General features: G+C 33.5%; 1 pseudogene; it reads right to left on the bottom strand.

Annotated features, from left to right (window-relative positions):
- Positions 1-17,129: 17,129 nt before the first annotated feature.
- LOC123627200 lies at positions 17,130-17,876 on the bottom strand (annotated as a pseudogene).
- Between the last annotated feature and the right edge of the window lie 550 nt (positions 17,877-18,426).

Here is an 18,426-nt window from a genome sequence, read left to right as displayed (position 1 = left end):
ACACACACACAAATGTATATAATTATATATAAAATATATTATTTATATTTATATAAATATATAATATAATATATAATATATAAATTTATATATTTATATAGGGCCTGTTTAAAGAACATAAAAGTCAACCTGAAAGAGCCCCCACTGTTCAAAGATGAAACAATTTCGTCAGCAAAGCAAATAATCATGTTGAATTATAGAACAGTAAAATAATTATTCATAAAATAAAATAAATATTCATATGCCCATTTGAATTCATAAGCTCATTTGAAGACATGATTAAATGGTAGAGAAGGACTAACTCTTCCTTAGAAAATACTTCCAATTAATGAAATTAGAAGGAACAAAGGAAATAGAACATGATCATTAGAACACCACAGTGATAATTACTGCAGGCATGACATACAGATGATTGTGAAAATTAGCACGAAACAGGATATGTTTAGTTGAAACGCTATGTGTGTCTAGTCTCAAAGTATCTCCCCAAATAAATATTATTTACAAAATATAAAGTTGTAACTTTACTGTGAAGATAGCTGGCAAACATCACTTGAATAATTGGTTAATATTATCAGTAATAAGATATAATCACACACAGCTGATATGCCCTGAGGTGCACTGAGGGGCATCTGACCGTTGTAGTGTTATTTGCCCAAATTTATAACCCCAGTCCAATAACAAGAAAACAAAACAAAACAAACCCCAAATTGACAAACATTCTATCTATATAATTCCTGACCAAAGCTTTTCAAAAGTACCAAGGTCATAAAAACGAAGGAATGATTTAGGAACTGTAACATAGTAGAGCGAGAAGACATGGCAAGGAAATGCAAAGTGGGATGCTAGATTACATCCTTGAACAGAAAAAGAGATATCAGTTGAAAAGCTAGTGAAATCTGAATGAAGTCTGAAGTTCAGTTAGTAGCATTGTATCAGTGTTAGTTTCTTAGTTTTGATTGTTGTTCTATGATTATGTAATATATTAATATGGGGTAGCTGGGTGAAGGGAGTATGGGAAATCTCTATTTCTTTGCAACTCTTTAAGTACAAAATTATTTAAAAATTAAAAGTTAAAAAGTTAAATTTATCAGTGCTAAAATTTGCTTTTAAATGAGCAGGTTTCAGAGCCCACTGTTTGGTATCCCTCTGCACAAGGCATTCTAGATTGAACTAAGATAAATGTTTTGTTGCTAAAGGACCATGAATTTAAGAAATGTATCTAACTCAGTGTAATGTTTTTTTAACTTTAAATCTTAATATCATACTTTTTATGTCAGGCCATTCCTATATTTTCTAAGCCATTCTGAGTTTATATACATATGCATACATATGTATTGTAAATCTTTTGAAATATATTATGATTACTGTACAGCGTATGAAGATCAAGTCATACTGACGTGGAAGACTATGGAGCCTCACACTGCATAAACCTTTTAAAATGTTATCTATTCCCTTTACATATTTATTACATAATTTTACTTGGGTTTTATGAAATGTTTAAGTATGTTCTCTATTCTCAAAATTAGAAAAGTATTCTACCATATTTTCTTTGATACTTTATAGTTTATTTCCATGTATAATTTTGATGAAATTTATTTTTGTGCTTAATGTTATATAGGAAACATACTTTTTCTTTGTTTCCAAACAGGAAGCCATTTCATGAATAATCACAACTTTCCTCATTGAATTGAAAAGTCACCTTTATTACATAATAAATTCTCACATACACATATTCTCTATGCTTTCCATTGATCTATTTGCCTAGTCCTCTGTCAACACCACACTTTCCATTAATAAAGATTTGTGGTGAAAGTCTCTTTCTATACTTCTTTTTCCTCATTATTTCCTTGGCTATTTCACATATTTAGTCTCTAAGATGAAATTTAGAATCAGTATGTCAAGTTATAAAAAACCATAACCACAAAAGCAAACAAATCAAAAAGATTTTAAATGGATTTTCATTGAATTTATGTATTAATTTGGAAAGAATTGGCATCTTTACAGTACTAAGTCTTTTCCTTCAAGGATGTGACATCCATTTCATTTGCTCAGGTCGTCTTTTATGTTGTCATGGGATTTTTTTCAGCTAATTTGGTATTCAGTTCAAGCATAGGTAACAAATAGAATGGAATATTTGTATAAACTGACTGTAGGAAGAGTTTGGGTCAGGGTGACCTCGCATGTTGGCAGTTTCTTTCTGCCTAAATATCCAGACTATAAAATCTGTACCTTTGTTTGTGTAAACTTTTAACATCTCAAAATATAATCCTTCTTCAGTTGCTTTTTTGTTTTGTCCATATTTTATATGATAATTTTTGTATGCAGCAGTATTTTAGAATCTTTTCTCAAACTAAGAGTGTTCACTAATTTTTAAATAAACATAGATCAACATAATAGTTTATCTGAATCAAAGATTTGTTAGAATCCAAGATTCTTAGATTTTTTTCTTATTCACAAAAGTAAGTCTTAAACTTTTACCCATGAAATATCTGGCCTTTTGAGTTTAGTGTAGAAGTATTCCAAATGCAATGTTTAATAATAATTTATTTCTAATAACATTTTGATTTTCATATCAAAATATTTAAAATATTTTATGGTTATACAGTTAATAAATATATTTTTTGTGAAACTTTAAGAAAATATAAAAAAACCTCAGAATATATTTTGTAAATAATAGCTAACCTGAGAAACTACTGTCTCTACATTGGAGTATTTTGCTATCATTTTTATGTACACATGACTAAGCAGTATTTTTATACTTTAAAAATTTTTTCCCCTACAAGTATACGTATACCCATATGTTTTTAGCCTGTGAATTTTGTTATAGGTACTTCTTCTATGACTGAATAGAGTATATTAGATTAACCATCCTACTAACAGGAACTGTAAAAATTAGATTGAAAAATATTCTAAAAATTGGTTTGCAGACATTAGAAAACAATCACAGTAACTATATTTTCTGGGAAGAGGGATCAAGTCTGGAAGTAAAGATGACAGGAGCTTGGTGTGCTAATACTAATCTATATTTTGATCTCATTACAGGTATCTATTCACTTTCTTAAAATCATTGAGATGTATGACTTTTGATTTGACCACTGTTTTTGTATATATGTTATATTTCATTAACAAATTTCTAAAATGTCTTTTAAAATTCTTCCTTTTTCTTTTTCATGAGCACTTGTTTTTTATAGATGCAAATTCTTCTTGGTGCTCTTTCTGAAGTGAAATTTAAAGATACATAAACTTACAGATTCTTAGGATTTTCTGTTTTTGTCTAGGTTTTATTCTATTTGTTTATCTTTATAACTGTCTCTTTCTGAAGACATCATACATGTGTTGATTCATGGTTTCTATTCCTATTTAAAATGAATCAGTGGGAAGAAGTGTAATGCACTCTGCAGGGGAAACTTACTTACCTGCAAACATTGATCTAGGACAATTAACAACTAACAAGTGAAAGCCATTATGTTGGTGTTTCCCCAAAGGACACAAACAGGAAAGCTTTACTCACATGAACAGCTCTGTTTCTCCTGAGATAATGAATTGCATTTATTTTGAAAATAATTAATTGTGGTTTTGTGTTTGCCCAGAATTAGTTCTTAAACACTGTTTTCTGCTACAGTTGATAGTGAGCAGTGATTACATGTGTGGATGTAGAGCAGGTAGGCCAAAGATTCTTGGATACTGTTGCAGTTGATTCCCCAAACTTTAGTCATACATCTTGCCCTTGCATCCTAGCCTGTGCTGTGCCCTTGAACCTTGCCAGATTTCTTCCAAGGAAAGAGGTTCTCTCCTGGTTTAAAACCTTCCTGCACTCATTCAGATTTATAAAACCTTTACTTTGCTGCTTTAGTCACTGCACTTCTATTCATATTCACCTTCCAGAAAATACTTGAAACCTTTCATCTGTCAATTATCTATATCCCTTTGTCTTCATTTTCATGGGTTTATACCTTTAAATCATTTTATTATCTGAATAGTAGATTTGGAAGAAAGTAAATAAACATATGGACTTAATTTCTGACCTTGAATCACAAGGTATTTAAACACGTGATTGTGTGTGTGTGTTGTATGTGTGTGTGTGTCATAGCTGAAAGAACACTATAGTTAGAGTCAAAAGATAGATAAGTCTGAATTTCAGTTTCAGTACAGCCATATATTAAATAGTTGACCTTAGCCAAGTACCTAATAACTCTGAGCATAATTAATCTAAAACATGAGGATCTAAAGCATGTTAATTTAACACATGAAACACTGCCCATACACTTTGGAATGCTGTATAATTGAGAATGATTTATTATGTCTGTCCCTATTGAAAACAATGAGTATCATCATATAATATGGAGAATATTATATGACACAATCTTTTAACAATCTTAGTTCACATTCAGTGCAGTAGTAATTGATGAGTCACACAGATTTTATTCTTGCGATACTACTAATTATAATGAGGTTGTCCTACCCATACTACAATATTTTCTCAAAGCAATTAACAAAATTTAATAAATTATTGCCTCCTTAGTTCTATTCAGCCTATTCAGTTACCTTTCTATGTTGCATGTATTTTAAGATTAAAATAGATGTAGTATTTTTTTAACTGAGAAAATTGTAAGTATGAGAGCCAAAAATATGCACACATTTATTACAACAATAATGTCGTGACTTTGTACTATGTTAACATAGCTAAACTGCAGTGATGTTTCTCAGAAGTTTGTTCCATATGTGATTTCAAGTAAGGACTGTCCATGAGAGAATTATCTGCAATATTTGGATGGCAGAAGTGAATCGGTAGCCATGTGTAGGCTTGGCTGGATAATGTTGGATTAAGCACTGCTGCAATCCATGTGCACTATCTCTGGTCTGCTGGGTCACCTTGTTGTGGTGTTGATCAACAGCTTGGCTTGAAGCTTGTGTAGAATTTACCTACTCTCCTACTTTAGTTTCTCTAAATCCTGGACCTAGTGGCTGAGCAGTATCGTGGTGAAGTTTGCTAGCTTTTTCTTCATGTGACATTGATGGTTGGAAAGATTGAGAGATGGATGAGGATTTTAATTTGTTCTGGTGGTTTCATTGCATCCTCAGGGCTTTCGGTGTGTCCTTGATTTCCCCATTTTATATCCATCTTTTCTTCCATGCTGTCTGCCCTGCTGATTTCAGATCTAGCACCAGTAGTAGGGTAAACAGCTTACTCACAATTTAGTAAGATCAGAATCCTATAAAAACATACTCTATTCATATTATTCACAGTAGTTCTGCTTATCCTATTGAAACATAACTGATAACCAATAGTAAGATGCAGTCATCAAGTAGTCAATACAATGGACTACATGCATTTTAGGAAGTAAAAAGTTGAACGTGACCTAGACAAAGGAGAATCAGGGTTTTCTAGTTTATATTTTATACTATTTTATAGTACCTTGCATGAACTCTAAAGCACTAGCATGATAATTAACTTCAGGATATATATCCGTTATATTGTAATTATTTAGGTAAATGTAGCTCATTAGCCAAAATTAAATGAAATTAAATAAATTTAAAGAATTAAATAAATAGAATAGCCTGTTACCTAGAATAAATCATGAAAAAAATATGAAAAATACCTGCTTAGCACACAAACTTTATTTTAATGTGCTATCTTTATATTTACTTCCATTTTTCATGATCCATAATTAATGCTTTTCAGTAATCTGTGTCATCAGATCTCATATCAATCTTAGGAAATCCATATCATAAGAATTTCCATTATAATCAATTTCTACTACATGACCCAAACTTCATAGATGATATGAATCTTAATGAAGAATGATTATATACTTTCCGATTCCTAAGACCTTATATTAAAATTACTACAACTACCATATTGGATAATCCAATATATTGTCATTAACAGTGGGATGTTATGTACTTTGCAGTTAATAGGCTAATGGATAATAAACCAAGCAAAATGGAACTGCTTTCAAAAGTATTACTTTATAATAGTGACAAAATTATTTGAATGAAATATATCCCTCAAAAGGTACTCAAATGAGAGAAATTCTTGTAAATACCATCATTTTGTTCCTTATATAAACAATTTGTAATTTATAAAAGACACATAGTACAATCCACATTATTATCTTTTCTATAATTATCTCCTTATTAATTAGGATCTTTGTTTAAGGCATTGATTCAGTGCAATTAATTTTAATGATTGAACAATAGAGTTGTGTGATCTTTAATTATGACTCACTTGTGGGAAATAGTGCATGAAGGTCATTATTTGTCTGCTAGTGAAGAGTTTAGGAGATCTAATTGATGCAAATGTATATGCACTGGATGGATTTGATAAGTATTTTTATTGATTGAGAATGTTGTGATTTAGTAATTGTCTTTACAACAGTGATTCCTGTATAATTTTCTAATAATTATTGTTATTCTAGAAGTACCTAATATTAGTAAATCATTGCACCATATATATACCTGAAGTTCAGTAATTCATTCAATTAATACTTTTTGAGCACCTACCATTTGTGAGAAACTATTCTAAGCCTGGGAAATATAATGTTAATTAAGGCTAAAAAGTTTGTTTTCACAAGATGCTTCCAATTACTCACACGAGACAGAAAGGTTAAAAAAATTGTGGAAGAGTGAAAGAAATAAGTATAGATAAAAGGAACTATCATCTTTTTTGAGGGTGGTTCTAAAATCTGCCTCCAGGATGACTTAAAGTGAGATTCCTATAAAATCTCATTTTTCTTCAATTTTAACACATTATATTTTTATAAATAAGATTGTATTTTGCTGATACTTTGTATATTTATGTATATATTGCCATGTTACATGAAAATATAATCTTGGAGGAGCCACATCACATATATTTTCTATCTCCCATATTACCTTTAATGTAGAAAGTGCTTAATGCAATTTGTTGATTTGAATTTAAATGTTCATAGTTCTTGGGTCAAGGTGTAAACACCGAAAAGTACTTTCAAAATTACTTCTGTAGCTAAGTACTACTAATAGCTATATGTACCCACAGCAACAGATGGGTGATGTTTTGTCAATATGGCCCTTCTCTGAAGAGGATAAAGAGTACGGATGGAAATGGCCATCAGGTAGAACTTGGCTGGAGTTAGGTTGTGGAAGACTGGAGCCTGAGAGACTCACTCAGGGCAAGAGAAGATGCTGAGCATGGAGAATAGGGCTCATCCAGAAATGATAAGGAGGAGCCAAAGGAAATGGATCTGGTTCAAAACAAGATCAATTTTGGAAGGCCAATTGTTTTGAGCTTTGGATATTAACTAGCTTGAAAATTTACTTTTCTGAGTTAATAGAGAAAAAAATTAAGGGGCCAGCTAGAGGAAAGTCAGTGTTAAACATATGGGCATACTGAACTTGACTCCTGTGTGGTATTTATGGGTTTTTATTATATAATATGTATTTAGAATGGTGATTTCTGAAACATTTGGGAAAGGAGTTATGCTTTCTAGATGCTGCTTTTTCTGTATATTTAGAGGTTAAGCTTTTATCTTGTGGTGTTCTGAATATATTCCTTTTATAGGTTTTTAAACTACTTTGTGCATTATCCTGTCTTTAAAGAGAGGGTGTGTATAGCCAAGCATAGTGGCATTCACCAGTAGTCCCAGCTACCGGGGAGGCTAAGGCAGGAAAATAGCTTGACCATAGGAGTTCACGCTGCAATGAGATATGGTTGTGCCATTGCACTCCAGTTTGGATGACAGAGTGAGATTCTATTTCTTAAAAGAAAGAGAGAGCAAGTAATCCCACTAGTGGGTATTTACTCAAAGGAAAAAAAGTCATTTTATCAAAAGGACGCTTGCATTGGAAGGTTTATTGCATTCACAATCGCAAAGATGTGGAATCAACCCAAGTGCCCATCAGTTCACGAGTGGATTAATAAAATGCAGTATGTGTACACCATGGAGTACTACTCAGCCATTAAAAATGAATTAATACGTTTTGCAATAATCTGGATGGAACTGGAGACCATTCTCTTAAGTGAAGAATCGCAAGAATGGAAAAACAAACACCGCATGTATTTACTATTAAATTGGATCTAACCAACCAGCACTAAAGTGCATGGATGGAAGTAAAACTCAACGGAAATCAAGCTGGGGCGGGGGGCAGAGGGGATGGGTGAAACCATACCTAACAGGTACAATGTACACTATCTGGGTGATGGGCACACTTATAACTTTGACTCAAGCAGTACAAAAGCAATCCATGTAATCAAAACATTTGTACCACATGGTGAGTGCCAGGCGCACTGTCTGGTGAGTGGACACGCTTGAGGCTCTGACTCGGGGATAGGCAGGACATAGACATTGTATATAACCTGAACTTATGTACCCCCATGATGAACTGAAATAAAAAAAAAAACCAAACATTTGTACCCCCATAATATTTCAAAGTAAAAAAGAAAACAGAGAGAGAGAGAGAGAGAGAAGAATAGTGAATAAAGATGCATGGTCTTTGGAATCTACACACTTGGGTTTGAGTCTTTGTTTTACTATTAGCTCTAAGGTCTTTAGTAACTGTGATTTCAGCTTTCCCATGCAGTTATAGTACCATGGTTAAAATTATACTTTTTGAATGTTACTGGATTTAAGTATCCCCATAGTATGTTACATAAAGTAGTTTAAATCAGTTAAAGAAATATTTATTGAGGACTTCTATGTTCCAGGACTTATTTTATGCACTGATAGGTACTCAATAAATATTTGTTGAAGTACTTTACTTTTTATATCAGTTTTATGTTCAACTCTCCTGAATTATTAATATATTCATTATGAGTTCACCATACATTTTGGAATCCTGAAGACTTCATAGTACATCCAGTTTAACATCCATATTTCTCACCATCTTAGGATACAGGAATTTATAAAAGAATTATAAAGATAAAGATCCAAGGGGGGTGGAGTTCAAAAAGATACATAGGACTTCAGGACTTATGTTTCCTTGAGCCATCTGTGCATTAAGATCAAACACATTAGGGAAAAAAACTGAACACAGTATGAAGCAGAATAGGTTAATAAATTAGAAACATTATGTGATCAGAGCACAAAACATCTGTTAGATAAATTTATAAGAAGAAAATATGTTTCATATAAATCATTTAATTATTCATTTCAATTTTTAACAATCTTTTGTATACCATTCCAAGTTTGAAATCTTTGAATTTTGACTAATTTAGTTGTGGTTTAAATTTTCAGTGGTTTATTTAAAAAAACCTTTATCTTTCAAACACTTGATTTTCGCTCTTTAATGATGCTGTGTGATATTTCATTACAGTTTCAGTGATCATCATCTATATCTCTGAAAATAAAATCATTAACATTAATGTTCAGTTCAAAAATAGGGAGACAATTTAAGCATATAACTTCCTCTATCTTGTTTGCTGGAAATACTTTTCTTCTTCTAAAAATTGTATTTAACCACAACTTTTATCTCAGTGATAGTGAAATATTTCATTAGGAAATTTTGATACCTTTAATGCATTATAATATGAACAGTAACCAAATGCTTTCATTTTTATGGGTATAAATCAGAAATATAAAAGTAACATCACAAGAAATTAGATATTAAAATACCTTATCTACTTTGTCAAAGATTAAATGGCTATATGAGGACGGTTTTATATCTAGGTTCTCAGTTGTGTTCCACTGGTCTATGTCTCTGTTCTCGTGTCAGTATCATGCTGTTTTAGTTACTATAGCCTTACAAAAACATACACTGAGGAAAAGAATCCTTATTTAATAAATGGTGCTGGGGAGATTGGATAGCCACATGTACAAGAGTGAAACAGGATCTGTACCTTTTACCTCTCACAAGAATGAACTCGTGGTGCAAAACAACTTAAACCTAGGACATGAAGCTATAAAAGTTCTGGAAGACAGTGTTGGAAAAACTCTTGTAGACATTGGCCTAAGAAAAGAATTTATGAAGAAGACCCCAAAGACAATCAACAGCAACAACAAAAATAAATAAATGGGACCTGATCAAATTAAAAAGCTTCTGCACAGCCAAGGAAACTCTCATGAGAGCAAACAGACAACCTACAGAATGGGAGAAAATATTTGCATGTTACACATCCAATAAAGGGCTGATAACTAGAATCTATATAGCACTCAGGAAAATCTGCAAGAAAAAATCAAGCAACCCTATCAAAAAGTGGGCAAAGGACATGAACAGAAACTTTTCAAAAGAAGCTAGATTAATGGCCAAGAAACATTAAAAAGTGCTCAACATCTCTAATCATCAGGGAAATGCAAAAAATCAGACCAACAATGAGATATCACTTATTTCCAGTGAGAGTGGCCTTTATCAAAAAGTCCCCCAAAAATAATTGGTGTGGATGCAGAGAGATAGGAACACTCATACACTGCTGGTGGGATTGCAAACTGGTACAACCTCTGTGGAAAGTAATACGGAGATACTTCAAAGAGCTACAGGTAGAACTACCATTTGACCCACCAATCCCATTACTGAGCATCTACCCAAAAGAACAAAAGACACTCTATAAAAAACACATCTGCACTAGAATGTTTATAGCAGCACAATTCACAATTGCACAGATGTGGAAACAACCAAACTGGTCATCAATACATGAGTGAATTAATAAAATGTGGTATATGTATACCATGGAGTTCTATTAAGCCACAAAAAATAATGGTGATCTAGTACCTCTTGTATTATCTTTGATAGAGCTGGAGCCTATTCTACTAAGTGAAGTATCACAAGAATGGAAAGACAAGCACGACATGTACTCACCATCAAATTGGTATTAACTCATCAACACTTAAGTGCACATATAGTAATAACATTCATCGTGTGTCGGTAGACGGGAAGAGGGAGGAGGGTATGGGTATATTCATACCTAACGGGTGCAGTGTGCACCATCTGGAGGATGGACATGCTTGAAGCTCTGATTTGGGTGGGGCAAAGGCAATATATGTAACCTAAACATTTGTACCCTTGTAATATGCTGAAATAAAAAAAATGAAAAAAATCTTAGCTAGTTGATTTACATGGAAATCTTAGCAATATTGGTTACAGGGAGTTAAGATATCCTTGGACTCAAACCCTACTCCTTAGAAGAATAATATTAAATCTAAGAGAGTGGAAAACTTTCAATCAGTGTATGTAGATTTGAAAATATTTTGATCCTATCTACCTGTACCATGTCTTTGTATTGATAAATAATAATGAAACTGATAACTTTAAAAATTTATGCCATAAAGCATGGGTACTTTATTTGGAGTAGAAAGAGTGTAAAGGATAAAACATAGTACCAGAGGTTAGAATACCTATTTTTTTCCTCCTTTGCCACAAATATGTTTTATAAAAATCTGATTTATCAGGCCTGAAACCTAGGCATCTTCATTTCAAAAATTTTCAATGAATGGCTTACTTATTTCTTTTTCTTTTTAATTTTTAAAATGTTGACAGATAATATTTTAATATTTTTGTTAAGTATAACATGATGTTTTTAAGTATACACATTGTGGAATGTTTAAATCTAGCTAATTAACAAATGCATTACCTCACATAGTTATAATTTTTGTGGTGAGAGCAGGTAACATTCACTTTTTTTTACATTTTTCGAGAACACAATAAATATCCATTAACTATAGTCACCTTGCTGGACAATAGATCTCTTGAAATGTATCCCTCCCATCCAACTGTAATTATGTATCTTTTGACCAATATCTCCCCAACCACCCTTCCCCTTAAACCACCAGCCTCTGGTAATCACCATTATACTCTCTACCTCTATCAGAGCAACATTTTAGGTTTCACCTGAGTGAGATCATATGGTATCTGACTTTCTCTGACTGGCTTTTTCCAGTTAACATAACGTCCTCCAAATTCATCAATGTCACATTGACAGGATTTAATTCTTTTTTTTTTTTTTTTTGCTGCATACTTTCCAATTGTGTATACATAGCACATATTCTTTGTCAGTCATCTGTTGATTCCTTATCTTGGCTCTTGTGAATAGTGCTGCAGCAAACATGGGAGTGCAAATATTTCTTCCACATAATGATTTTAATTCCTTTGGATGCATACCCAGTAGTGAGATTGCTGAATCATAGAGTATTTTTAGTTATAGTTTTTTGAGGAACTTCTGTACTGTTTTCCATAATGGTGTGCTAATTTATATTCTCATCAATATTGTGTAAGGGTTCCCTTTTCTTCACATCCTTACCAGCACCTATCTTTTGTCTTTTTTGATAGTAGCCATTCTAACTGGGGTGAGGTGATACCCCATTTTATTTTTGATTTGCATTTTCCTGATGTTTAGTGATGTCAGATTTTTTGCCCATTTTTTTAATCAGTTTATTTGTGTTTTTGCTATTGAGTTGTTTGGGTTCCTTATCTATTTTGATATTAACTGTTTGTCAGATATTTAGTTTACAAATATTTTTTCCCATTCTGTATGTTGTCTCTAGACTCTCTTCATTCTTTCCTTTACAAAAGGAATTTATCTCAAATTCCTATATGACCAACCCACAGCTAATACCATACTGAATGGGGAAATGTTGAATGGTTTATCTCTAAAATTTGAAATAAGACAAGGATGCTGACTTTCATCACTTTTATCCCACATTACTACTATCCTAGCTAGGGCAGTTGGGCAACAAAAGAAATAAAAAGCATCCAAATTGGAAAGGAATAAGTAAAATCATCTCTGTTTGCAGATGACATAATCTTATATATAGAAAACCCTAAAGATACTAACACAAAACTGTTAGAACTAATAAACAAATTCAGTAAAGTGGCAGTATACAATATCAACATACCAAAATCAGTAGCATTTGTATATTCTAATAGTGAACTATCTGAAAAAGAAATTAAGAAAACAATTCCTTTTATAATAGGTATCAAAAAATACCTAAGTATAAGTTAGTCAAGAAGTTGAAAGAAAGATCTTTCTCTCTTAAGATTGAATTGATTGGATAGAAAGTTTCCAGCTGATTTTTGTCCATTCTTTTTTTAATATTATAATATTATGCATGGTTCTTACTGAAAATCTGAGGTAATTACCATGGGACTTTATCTTGGTTGGACTTGAACTCCCTCATTTGTGTCCTCAGCTCTGTGAAACTGCTGGAAGCTTTCCTATGCTTCTTAACTTCTAGGTTGCTGCCAGTAAATTGACAAATGCCTCAAGGAGAAAAATGCCGCTAATTTTTAGTCTTAAATTTATTCATTTACCTTCTCTCAAGTATCTTGTTTCCCCACAGAACAAGCTGCCTTCATAGATCTTTATGGTATTAAAACTGATTTTAAAAATATTGTATTCAATAGTCTGATGGCCTGTGACATATTGGTCTGTCATTTTTAAAAGCTGAACTGATCCATATCAGTGTAAGTTTTTAAGAAATGCAAGTCATTTTAAGATGCTTTAACTTACCACCTTCAGAACATAATAATCAGGAGTTTCAAATATGAGGGTAGTTTGGACAAGCCATTAATATATTCATATATTTCTTGTAAATAGCATTGTCTTATACATACCCATTAGTTAAGAAAACTGGATTTACCTCTAGTTATGAAGAATCTTAGTTCTATTAAAATGTGTAGGTGTTCGGAAAGTTGATATGTTAACTTATTCTACTGCTCTTCTTAACTTATACTCACATAATTTGTTATAAAAAAATCTATTAAAAGATGATCTGTTGAACAGAGTTAAACAGTACTCCTACACAGGTTTTTGCTTTATTCATCAAATTCAAAACTGAAAGGGGAAAAAAGTGGGACACATGAAATTCTCAACCATTTTTAACCAGAACAAAAATTCTGAAGGATAACTTTTCCCTTTCTAGTAAATACAGGAGAACTGGAAGCAGACTGGAAAGGGTGAATCTCTATATGGTTTTATGTGGAGTCTTTAATAAAAGTTAAATACAATGGTGGGCATCTCAATCAATGTAGGTATGGAAAGATCTCAGTATATTAAGAATAAGAGTTGGCATTTGCTTAGGAGCTTGAATTCTGAGAGCTTTGAATCTATAATTTAGTTCACTAAAATGGCGACATAATTTATTGTCATCTTACTCATGAAGAAACTATGAAGTAAATATTGTTTGTCTAATATATTAAAACTAATAGAGGGTAAAGATAAGAACTGTATACTTAACACTGTATTACTGGCATGTGCTGATATTGCCATAAAATGATACACTGCATATTGAGACAAGCATATGTGAACACATACAATTTTAACATCATCCAGAATATTGCACATACAGAAATCCCCTAAGAGCTTTAAATTAATAGAGAGCAGTTCTTTATCTTATTTTCTTTACTCAAACTCATTTTCTTTTACCAAGGAAAATCCAATCAGTGATTTTGGAGTTTATTGGTATTTATAGGATTCTTTCACTCTATAAGGTATTTCTAATGGTTTTACTGCAAGCTTTCATTTCAAGTTTACACTATTATTCAAACAGCTCAGATCTTAGATAAAAATAAAGGACCAAAAGATGATTTCCACACTACAGTTTGAATAGAAACTGGAATCTACACTACTCTTCACAACACTTTTCAAATGTCTCAAAAACCACTGCGTAAATCTGATTCTAGACAGAAAATTATTTAAGGCTTGAGTTAAAAGTTTTTGTTTTAATAAAATTAATTAATGCATATTTGGCAAATATATTTTAAATAAATGTATAAGAACTACTGAATTAGTATATTTTCATTTTATAAATTATAAGAAGTAGATCAATATTCAATAATTGATATATCAACAAGAAGAGAAATTATAATAAAGTATACAAGTTCCCCAAATTAGAGATTGTGCTCTATAAGGGGGCACTGGTGGGTCTATAGAGGACCATGGGCCATAACAGCTAATGATGATTTTCCAAGTAGACATAGTAAGAGGTGGTTATTTTGTTGTTAGATACTCATCACCACTGTTTGAGATTGTTTGGGAAATGGTAACTTAGGCATATGTACGTAAGTATCCAAGCATGCTCTTGTTATTTTACACTCTGCATTGATTACCGACATGGCCTGAATTGAAGTGGAGTGTGAGAGCAAACATAGGCATATTTGCCCGGCTGCTTGAATGAGTCAGACTAGGTTCTTCAGCAAGAATACTCTGGCAAGAGGGAACTTTAGGTCAATAGCGTTAAATTCAAGCACAAGGACTCTCTCTAAGTGGGAGGGTGCTTAAAGAGAAAAGAGAAGAAAAAGCATTTTTCGGGGAAATCTCTGATACATTATTTTTATACAATGACCAAGAATTTAAAAATGAGCAATAACTTAGAATACATTTATCCCCAACAAAAGCTATTGCCGTAACCATTTTATAGTCATTTGCATCCTCCTTCCCAATTCTTCTCTTCTATTTTTTCAGGGCCAGGCTGGATTCTAACAGAACTCTGCCCATTTCCTTCCAAGCATGATGCAGTCACATTTAAAAAAGCATTACATCTCATTGCTGGAGCTAGGCATACCCACTAGTGTACATAGTGTTTTCATTGTTAGTGTAACTCCAGTGACCATATCAGTTAGTGAAGTCAGACACTTTCTGGCTGGAAGTGTAAAGATCCCTCCAAATATAACATTCCCTGCAGTGTGTTTCTGTGGCAATCTACTTTTTTCTGAAGAAAAAGTCAATGTTTGCATCCTTATCAACTGGCTTATTATTATTATTATTATTTTTTTTTTTTTTTTTTGAGACAGGGTTTCACTGTTGCCCGGGCTAGAGTGAGTGCCGTGGCGTCAGCCTTGCTCACAGCAACCTCAAATTCCTGGGCTTAAGCAATCCTCCTGCCTCAGCCTCCTGAGTAGCTGGGGCTACAGGCATGAGCCACCACGCCCGGCTTTTTTTCTTTTTTAAAGCACATTCGGTATTATACTAGAATAACAGCTGGCTTAGGAGCTTTACAAAAACCTCCAGGGTAACAATTTTGGGGAGAAAAGATTTTTAATGATGTTTTCATAAATCTGTTGTTTTGCTATGCAGACTCCTGTAAATAGAGTGACTATGGAGATAGAACTTCATGAGGATTGACAGGGCAAACATTTTAATGTACTTGTGGGAGGAATGATGTTTGGAGGTACACTGATAGTGTGTTCACAGTTTGATGAAGCTAAGCTAAGGCCTATGCTTCTACATGCATGATGGACTCAAAGATTCAGTGGGTCTGGCCCCTTCCTTAGAGGGGATCTACATTGTGGTACTTACATTTACAAGTGATTGCTATGATGTCTGTGGCAAATTTATAGCCAAATTCAATCCTATTGCACTCACACAAGCCTGGTGTCAAACCCAAATTCATAAACATTGGGCTGGTTTAAAATAGTGTGTTTTATTGTTGATGCTGTTGCTGTTTTCAGATATAAAGAGATGTCCCTTGTTGCTATGGAATAAGAAGGACATTTTAGTGTTAATTATATACCAATTCAACAACTGTTTTAAGTATTTAATGTTATCTGTTTAACTTTTGAAAAATTACTATGAGACATTATTACACTCATATTTTATGTATAAAAAAATTAAACTGGCTGGGTTCTGTGGCTCATGCCTGTAATCCTAGCACTTTAGAAGGCCAAGGCAGGAGGATTGCTTGAGGCCAGGAGTTCCAGACCAGCCTGAGCAAGAGTGAGATCCCATCTCTACAAAAAAAAAAAAAAGAAAAATTAGCTTGATGTGATGGTGTATGCCTGTAGTCCCAGCTACTCGGGAGGCTGAGGCAAGAGGATCACTTGAGCCCAGGAGATGGAGGTTGCAGAGAGTTATGACACTGCCACTGCACTGTAGCTTGGGTGACAGAGCAAGACCCTGTCTCGGAAAAAAAAAAAAAAAGAAAAAAAAGAAAGAAAAGAAAAAAGTAAGAAAACTGAACTATTGGAGGTTAAGAGAAAAAAAAATTATAAATTTGCAGGAATAAGAATAGTGGGACTTTGGTTTATCTGCCTCTAAAATCCAGTTTCCTGTCATTGTATAAAGCTATCTATCTATATTAGTTTAGGTTCTTCAGAGAAGTAGAACTAGTAGGAGATATATCTTTAAATTTATTATAAGGAATTGGCTCATGAGTTTACGGAGACTTGAGAAGTCCCAAGATCTTTTGAGGTCTTAGTCATGATTTCTTTGCCTAGACCAATGTTTAGAAGAGTTTTTCCTCATCCATACTTCCTACAACAGCAAATGGCAATTGTCCATTCATTGCAGCATTGATCCTAGCAACAGTGTCATCATCTGTCAGAAACTGGTATATCTGGACGCCATTCCTGACCAATTCACTCATGAGCTTGATCTTAAACTTCTGTAATTCAGTTTTAGAAATTGTATCTGCTTTGGCAGTCACTGGTATAATGTTCACCTTGCTGTCAAGGTTCTTCATGGTTAGGAGATCAAGTGTCTTCAGAGGGTGGCCTGTGGGTGAGAGGAAGTAGAGGCACACATGGATGTGTGAGAGTCATGGTAGTTGAAGAGTGAACGCTTAGTCTTCATTTCTTCTTGGATATAGGCCTCAAACTGGGCATCTATGTAGTCAACTTTTGGTTGGTAGCTCTCTTCTTTATTTAGTTGGTCACCAAATCCCACTGTATTCACAATGGTCAATTTCAGTTGAACATTACTTTCTTGGAGTTCATATGTCTGAGCTTTAAGTTTCACATGTGGGCAAAAATGTGAAGATTCTTGGTCTTCAAAATTAGTATTAAATTACGTATCAATTAGTGTTGATTTTCTAATTCCAGTCTCCCCCATGCAGAGAATATTAAAACAGAAACCTTGCTGAATGGATCTGTTGACCAGCTGATCAGGCAAACTCTCAAAGCCAACATGGCCAGACATAGTCAAGGAACGGATATTTTCTCTTTTTTTCTGTTCATCATCAGACCCTTGTGAGGGTGTACAAGTTGTTTTCACTCCCTTGTAAGACAGCTGCCACGCCACCTCGGCCAGCTGAGGAGATCCTATCTACCTAACAATTACTCATAGCAATTACAGTCCTTGTTTCTGTAACTGGTCATGTGGTCATAGCTGGTATTTATAATTACTTTTTCCACTGTCCATTCTATATTCCTTTTCTTTCAGCAAGTGCCTCAGCTGGTCATGATTCTTTACCTAGAGGTGTGACCCAAATTTCGTTCCTGACAGGTCCAGACCTTTAGTAGTCCTACCTGGATTAGGTTGTTGTAATTTCCCACTGACCTTAGTCACAGGGCATGGTTATACTAAGAGATGCATAAGAGATCTCCTGTAGTCCATACATACTCTTTTTTACCTCTATTGTGGAGTCTCAGTCTAATTTCCCCTTCATAGTCAACATCAATCACCCCAGCCACCACAGGAACTCTCTTCTGTTGATTTAAAGCAGGAGCTGTCCAAGGTGGCTGGGAAGCAGTCTTCCACTTCAGTGGAATCATTGCTGTATCTTGGTGTGGAAACATTCCTCC

The sequence above is a fragment of the Lemur catta genome, chromosome 24 (genome assembly GCF_020740605.2).
Source record: "Lemur catta isolate mLemCat1 chromosome 24, mLemCat1.pri, whole genome shotgun sequence".
In the NCBI taxonomy this organism is placed as follows: domain Eukaryota; kingdom Metazoa; phylum Chordata; class Mammalia; order Primates; family Lemuridae; genus Lemur; species Lemur catta.
The sequence above is the reverse complement of the archived record's forward strand: the minus strand, read 5'-3'. Positions and strand labels throughout refer to the sequence as shown.